The sequence below is a fragment of the Saimiri boliviensis genome, chromosome 16 (genome assembly GCF_048565385.1).
Source record: "Saimiri boliviensis isolate mSaiBol1 chromosome 16, mSaiBol1.pri, whole genome shotgun sequence".
NCBI classification, from domain to species: Eukaryota; Metazoa; Chordata; class Mammalia; order Primates; family Cebidae; genus Saimiri; species Saimiri boliviensis.
The window spans coordinates 34,302,759-34,310,907 of record NC_133464.1 but is presented as its reverse complement, the minus strand read 5'-3'; positions in this window follow the sequence as shown (position 1 = coordinate 34,310,907).

Below are 8,149 nucleotides of genomic sequence, written 5' to 3'. Positions count from 1 at the left end.
TCTTTGCTCATAGCAGTTTTGGACTGTTAACCACAATTTAGCACTTGATCTCATAAGAGACTTCTGTGGGTCACTACTGATTCTTGCGTCTTAATTTCTTTCAGGACAGGGACTTCAATAAATTCTATGTTCTTTCTGCACCATCCCACTACTTGCTACAAAAGGAGCTCAAGAAGACTTTTATGAGGCCAACAAACATATGAAAAAAATGCTCAACATCACTGGTCATTAGAGAAATGCAAATCAAAACCACATTGAGATACCATCTCATGCCAGTTAGAATGGCAATCATTAAAAAATCTGGAGACAGTAGATGCTGGAGAGGATGTGGAGAAATAGGAGAACACTTTTGCACTTTTGGTGGGAGTGTAAATTAATTCAATCATTGAGGAAGACAGTGTGGCGATTCCTCAAGTATCTCGAAATAGAAATTCCATTTGACCCAGCAATCCCATTACTGGGTATATACCCAAAGGATTATAAATCATTCTATTATAAAGATACATGCACATGTATGTTCATTGCAGCACTGTTTATAATAGTGAAGACCTGGAACCAACCCACATGCCTATCAGTGATAGACTGTATAAAGAAAATGTGGCACATATACACCATGGAATGCTATGCAACCATAAAAAAGGATGAATTCATGTCCTTTGTAGGGATATGGATGAATCTGGAAAACATTATTCTCAGCAAACTGACACAAGAGCAGAAAACCAGATGTTGTGTGTTCTCATTCGTAAGTGGGAGTTGAACAATGAGAAAACATGGGCACAGGGAGGGGAACATCACACACTTGGGTCTATTGGAGGGTGACCGGCCAGGGGAGGGGGGGAGCAGGGGGTAGGAGGTTGGGGAGGAATAATATTGGGAGAAATGCGTGATGAAGGTGATGGGGGGTTAGAGGCAGCAAACCACCATGGCATGTGTGTATCCATGCAACAATCCTGCAAGAACTGCACATGTACCCCAGAACTTAAAGTATAATTTAAAAAAAGAAATATTTTTTATAGATTGATAATGATATTTTAAAGTATTTAGTTATATTTTATTAACCGTGGTCATAGGGCTCAAGAACAAGGTCAAACAATTTTAAAGTAAATATATATATTCCTCATTTGGAATTTAAAACACAGTATCAGCTACTCCTTACAGGGTCTACCACCTGTATTGCACACCTTTTCACAGTACCTCATTTACTCCCTGATGGCTGTCTTCTAGTTTGGTATTATTTTCCATGATTTTATAGGTAATGAACTGAGTCTCAGTAATTCACTCAAGGTCATGTGGCTAGATAGTTGTGGGACCAGGATTTGGAGCTAGGATTTTAATTCATGTCTATCTGGTTACACAGACTATGCTCTTTTTATTGAAATTACAGAAAGTCTAAACAAATTTTTTTCTTATTTGGGGAAAACAGTGTTTCAGACATCGGTAATATGCAATCGAAGTTTAACATTAACTGTTTCACCTTAAAATGTAAAGACAACCATGTGAAATGTAAAGAATTGTTCATTGATCTTCATAAATGACTGGGTGTCAGTTTTCCCTTTTGTAAAATGGAATATAAGGATTAAAGTTACTTTTTGCTCCAATAAATCAGTCTGACTGACAAACTGCCGCTGTAGGGGTGGCTTAAAGTGCAGAAAAGTGGGAACAGATCTTAGGCCATATTTTTTTTTTCTTGTTACTTTCATTACTCATGCCTTGAGCAGTACTGCTATGGATACAGTTTATTTTTCATATTATTACTTAAAATCTGTTATTGATAAATTTTATGTATAAATTCACTGGTAGCTAAGTACTATGTAAATTTCATTTTTTATACATGAGCAAAACATTGTTTCAAACTTTAAGAATTCTTAGCTGCAAACCTGGGTGTGAACTAATTTTGCATATATGAGAGGGTTTTTTTTTGGTTAGGTAAATATGGAATCTTTTACAAAGCTGCTTTTTTAAAGACACATTTATGAAGTGTCTAGGGAATCTATCAAAATTCTAGATGGCCTAAGATCACATCTCAAAGTTAGAAAGTTGATGATGAACAGTGTCCCAGTATCTCTTTTGAATGCTTTAACTGGAAGTTCCTGAAGACAGGGTTGAATGCAATTCAGAATTCGTTCCTCAAAGAGGTTTGCCATGGGGAGCATCCCCAAAATAAACCTTTTCCCCTGGTAAGAGAACAAAGAAAAGCCCTTTTAGCCACACAAAAAAGTTAGTACTTTCATGTAATCCTCTTGATATGAATGTGCCCTTCAAAACCTACCTTGAACTCTCTGAATCATGAATGCTGAGAGACAAGGTGTATGAAAAACACAGAAAGAGTTGGTTCAATTGGTTCTCCACATATTCCTCTGGGACCAGATTCAATGATCAAATAGTGGTTGAAGTAAGTGGACAAAAAAGTTAAAGTGACTGCAAAAATCAATAAGAAACAGCATGAGAATTTCTATTTCTTGAATTTCATTTTAAGCAACCATAGTTATCTGGATCCATGTTTAAGAATTTTTTAAAAATTAAGTATAATGTATGTACAGTCAAATGGACAGGGCTTAACTGCAGCTTGAAGAGTTTTGCTCCCAAATGTTTGCAACCATGTGATCCATACCTAAGGAGCTCTTTGAAAATTTGTTTATTCTTCACAAGTGGCAAAATTTGAATATTTTGGATTTGGATATTATGCCTATTAAAACTCTGGGACACTATTTCTGTGTATCAACTTATTTTATACATCTTATCAGCTTCTATAACTAAAATGTCACTCATAAATTAGAGGTGTGATTAAATGAGAGAATCCGAGATTTGAAACATTATCAATGATTGCTTGATGGTGCCAAATTATACTCCATTCCCCAATGTAATTAAAATTTGATAGGTTTAATGTAACTAGAAATAAGACATCATTCTTATCTGCTTATAGAAAATATGAGAAACATATAGGATATACTCTTTTTTTTTTTTTTTTTTGCCTGAGAAAAACAACATGTTCAGCTATTTCAGGCTATGGTCTACTTTAATTAAAAGACAGTAATTCACTCTTCTGCTTATAACTTAAGTAATTTTTTTTTTTTTTGAGACGGAGTTTCGCTCTTGTTTCCCAGGCTGGAGTGCAATGGCGCGATCTCGGCTCACCGCAACCTCCGCCTCCTGGGTTCAGGCAATTCTCCTGCCTCAGCCTCCCGAGTAGCTGGGATGACAGGCACGCGCCACCATGCCCAGCTAATTTTTTGTATTTTTAGCAGAGACGGGGTTTCACCATGTTGACCAGGATGGTCTCGATCTCTTGACCTTGTGATCCACCCGCCTCGGGCTCCCAAAGTGCTGGGATTACAGGTGTGAGCCACCGCGCCCGGCCATAACTTAAGTAATTTTTATAGTCCTTTCTTTGACATATTTTTTTACACCAATCTCAGTAAAACAAAAATGAGTGTAACCTGGTCTACAAACTCCTTAAAATTTTTCACAAAACTTTTGCAACAACTTTGAAAAGAGATTAGAAACTCTAATCTAAGAAGGCAGTCTGATCTGTGCTTTCTTGGTTTGTCAGTGCACACTGTGTTTATGTAAATTATTCTTAGGCCATTCAGTCATGGAAAAACACCTTCATTACTATATATCAGACCAGTCTTATCATGTGTAAGGCATTCTTTGGGGAGTTGTTATTTCATATGGAATTTAATATACAATGAGCTTATGTATTATCTGTGACTGTAATTGTTTTAATTTTCACCTTTCCTTGTTTCCACTCTTTTGATACCTGAATGAAGTGTCCAAAGAGATGTGAAATAGTCAAAATAGGTTAGAAAGCAAAAAGAAAGAGAAAGTTGGAGATTTACCTATTTACTGGTAAATAAAAGAAAGGTAATTAAGGAAAAGTTTTAGTAACGGGAGTTGCCCTGCGCACGCTCTCTTTTTGCCTGCTGCCAGCCACCTAAGATGTGACTGGCTTCTCCTTACTTCCACCATGATTGTGAGGCCTCCACAGCCATCTGGAGTTGAAGTACAGTAAACGTCTTTCTTTTGTAAATTGCCCAGCCTCAGGTCTGTCTTTATCAGCAGCCTGAAAACAGACTAAAACAGAAAGAACAACTCCCCATTTCTTCCTCCACCCAACCTCTAGCAACCACCATTTTAATTTCTGTTTCTATGAATTTGACTACTTTAGAGACCTCATACAAATGGAATCATACTGTACTTGTCTTTTTGTGACTGGCTTATTTTATTTAGCTTAATGATCTCAAGGTTCATCAATGCTATAGCATACAACATGCTAAATTATATTATTTTTAAGGCTAAATATTATTGCACTGTTTGTATATACCATATTTATTTGTATATTCATCTATGCATAATGTTTGGGCTGTTTCTACCTCTTGGCTATTGTGACTGGTGCTGCCATGATTATGAGTGTGCAAATACCTCCTCAAGAGCCTGTTTTAAATTCTTTTCTCTATATACCCAGAAGTAGGATTGCTGGATCATGTGGTAGTTCTATTTTTAATTTTTTGTGGAACAGCCATATTGTGTTTCCTAGCATTTACACCATTTGACAATTATATTGTTTATATTTTAAAGTCTACAAGGCTAGAAAAAAAAGCCTGTGTTTCCCCAGAAGTAGACTGACAAATGCCCAGGGACAGCAAAAGTGACCACAAACTTACTTTTCTGATTATTTTTCTGAACTTCTTAATTCTCTGAGAACTTAGCCTAATAATTTTTCATTACCTGTTAACTCTTTGATGGATTCAAGCAGATTAAAATACATATGAGTATGTATATATATGTGTGTGTATGCATGTATGTATATATATATATATAAGTTCATTTTCACACTGCTGATAAAGACATACCTTAGACTGGGAAGAAAATAAGATTTAATTGGACTTACAGTTACGCATGCCTGGGGAGGCCTCAGAATCATGACAGGAGGAGAAAGGAACTTCTTATATGGTGGTGGCAAGAGGAAGTGAGTTAGAAGCAAAAGCAGAAACCCCTAATAAAACCATCAGATCTCGAGACTTATTCACTAACTACCATGAGAACACTATGGAGAAACCACCCCCAAGATTCAAATTATCTCCCACCATATTCCTCCCACAACATGTGGGAATTATGGGAGTACAATTCAAGATGAAATTAGAGTGGGGACACAGGGCCAAACTGTATCATTCTGCCCCCGGCCCCTCCAAATCTCATATCCTCACATTTCAAAACCAATCATGCCTTCCCAATAGTTCCCCAAAGTCCTAACTCATTTCAGCATTAACTCAAATGTATACAGTCTGAAGTCTCATCTGAGACAAGGCAAGTTCCTTCCACCTATGAACTTGTAAATCAAAAGCAAGATAGTTACTTCCCAGATACATTGGTGGTAAAGACTTTGGGTAAATACAGCCATTCTAAATGGGGAAATTGGCCAAAACAAAGAAGCTTCTGGCCCCATACAAGTCCGAAATCCAGCAGGGCAGTCAAATCTTAAAGCTCCAAAATGATGTCTTTTGATGCCGTGTCTTGCATCTGGGTCACGCTGAGGCAAGAGGTGGGTTCCCATGGTCTTGGGCAGCTCTGCCCCTGTGGGTTTGCAAGGTACAGTCTCCCTCCTGGCTGCTTTCATGGGCTGGCATTAAGTGTCTGTGTCTTTTCAGGTTCAGAGAGCAAGCTGTTGGTAGATCTACCATTCTGGGGTCTGGAGGATGGTGGCCCTCTTCTCACAGCTCCACTAGGCAGTGCCTAGTAGGAACGCTGTGTGGGGGCTCTGACCTGTATTTCCCTTCTGCACTGCCTTAGCAGAGGTTCTAGTAATCTTTTGCCGGCATTCAGACATTTCCATACATCTTCTGAAATCTAGGCAGAGGTTCCTAAACCTCAGTTCTTGACTCTGTGCACCTGTAGGCTTAACACTACATGGAAGCTGCCAAGGTTTGGGGCTTCCATCCTCTGACACTATAGCCTGAGCTGTATGTATTCCCTTTCAGCCATGGCTAGAGCAGCTAGGACACAGGGCACCACTTCCCTAGGCTGCATGCAGCATGGGGACCCTGGGCCTGGCCCACAAAACCACTTTTTCCTCCTGGGCCTCTGAGCCTGGAAGGGAGGGGCTTCTGTAAAGGTCTCTGACATGGCCTGGAGACATTTTCCCCATGGTCTTTGGGATTAACATTAGGCTCCTTGCTACTTATGCCAATTTCTGGAGCTGGCTTGAATGTCTTTTCAAAAAATGGAGAAGAAAGAAAATGAGTTTTTCTTTTCTACTGCATCATCAGGATGCAAATTTTCTGAACTTTTATGCTGTTTTTCTTTTAGAAAGAAATACTTTTAACAGCACCCAAGTCACCTTTTGAATGCCTTGCTGCTTAGAAATTTCTTCCACCAGATACTCTAAATCATCTCTCTCAAGTTTAAAGTTTCACATATCTCTAGGGCAGGGGCAAAATGCTGCCAGTTTCTTCACTAAAGCATAACAAGAGTCACCTTTGCTCCAGTTCCCAACAAGTTCCTCATCTCCATCTGAGACCACCTCAGCCTGGATCTTATTGTTCATACCACTATCAGCATTTTTGTCAAAGCCATTCAACAAGTCTCTAGGAAGTTCCAAAGTTTCTCACATTTTCCTGTCTTTTTCTCAGCCTTCTAAACTCTTCTTCCTCTGCCTGTTACCTAGTTCCAAAGTCACATCATATTTTTGGGTATCTTTTTAGCAATGCCCCACTCTACTGATAACAATTTAGCACATTAGTCCGTCTTCATGCTGCTGATAAAAACATACTGAGACTGGGAAGAAAAAGAGGTTTAATTGGACTTACAGTTCTACATGGCTGAGGAGGCTTCAGAATCATGGAGGAAGGCAAAAAGGCACATCTTACATGATGGCAGCAAGAGAAAATGAGGAATATTCAAAAACAAACACAGGATAAAACCATCAGATCTTGTGAGACTTACTCATTACCATGAGAACAGTATGGGGAGAACTGCCCCCATTATTCAAATTATTTCCCACCAGGTACCTCCAACAATGTGAGAATTATGCGAATACAGTTCAAGATAAGATTTGAGTGGGGACACAGAGCCAAAAAAATCAGTATATAAGATAAATATGTCTCTATTTATCTTCAATAGAGAGGTTGTTGTTAATTACCTAGTTCTCTACTTCTCATAATAGAAGCCTGAGATTCAAGCATCACTGTGGGGTCATTGAGCCCTCAGGTCCTACGTCTGGGAGCTTGAGTAAGTTCAGAGAATTCAAAGTTGAGATAGGTTGAGGGCTGGGCTATTGAACTATGTCCTGCCTTTTCTAGATTAACATAGTAACTGGGCTTGCCTGAAATTGCTTAAGAAGTGTACAAGCTGACCCATCTGGAGGTGTGAAGATTGAGGAAGTCTGTGTCTAGGAACTAGAATAAAGTTGGCTATTCATGATAAATTTAAGACAAATTCCAATTTTTTTTGACATTTTGTGAAGAAAGTAGATCTGATATTTAGACGAATTTGACAATCAGGAACCTGATATAGATGTATTCATGTTTTTATAATTTCAAACTAGTTGAAAAAGTGAATGAATGATTATCATGGCTGGGATGTTTGCATTAAATTTATTCAGAGCAAGAGCTGTAGCATATTTAGACTGTCACAATTTCTGTTCTTCCAGTATCTTTATCCATTCGTCAATCTAGATATTGACAATGAATAATCCATAGCTTATGATAGAGTCAAATATTTATAAGAAAAGCATTATTATTACTCAGGTATTGATAAGGTTTGGCTCTGTCCCCACCCAAATCTTACCATGAATTATAGTTCCCATATGTCATGGGAGCTACCTGGTGGTGGGAGGTAATTGAATCATGGGGGTGGGTTTTTCCCATGCTGTTCTCATGATAATGAATAAGTATCTTGAGATCTGATGGTTTTATAAATGGGAGTTCCCCTACACAAGCTCTCTTGCCTGCTGCCGTGTTTAAGAAGTGACTGCTCTTCCAGCTATGTGGATCTGTGAATCAATTAAACCTCTTTCCTTTATAAATTATCCAGTTTTGCATTTCTTTATTAGCAGTGTGAGAACAGACTAATACAGGTATATTTAATCATTTCTATACAAGCAAATTAGATAAGTGATTAATCTTTTATAAAAATTTAGAGGGATAAGTAA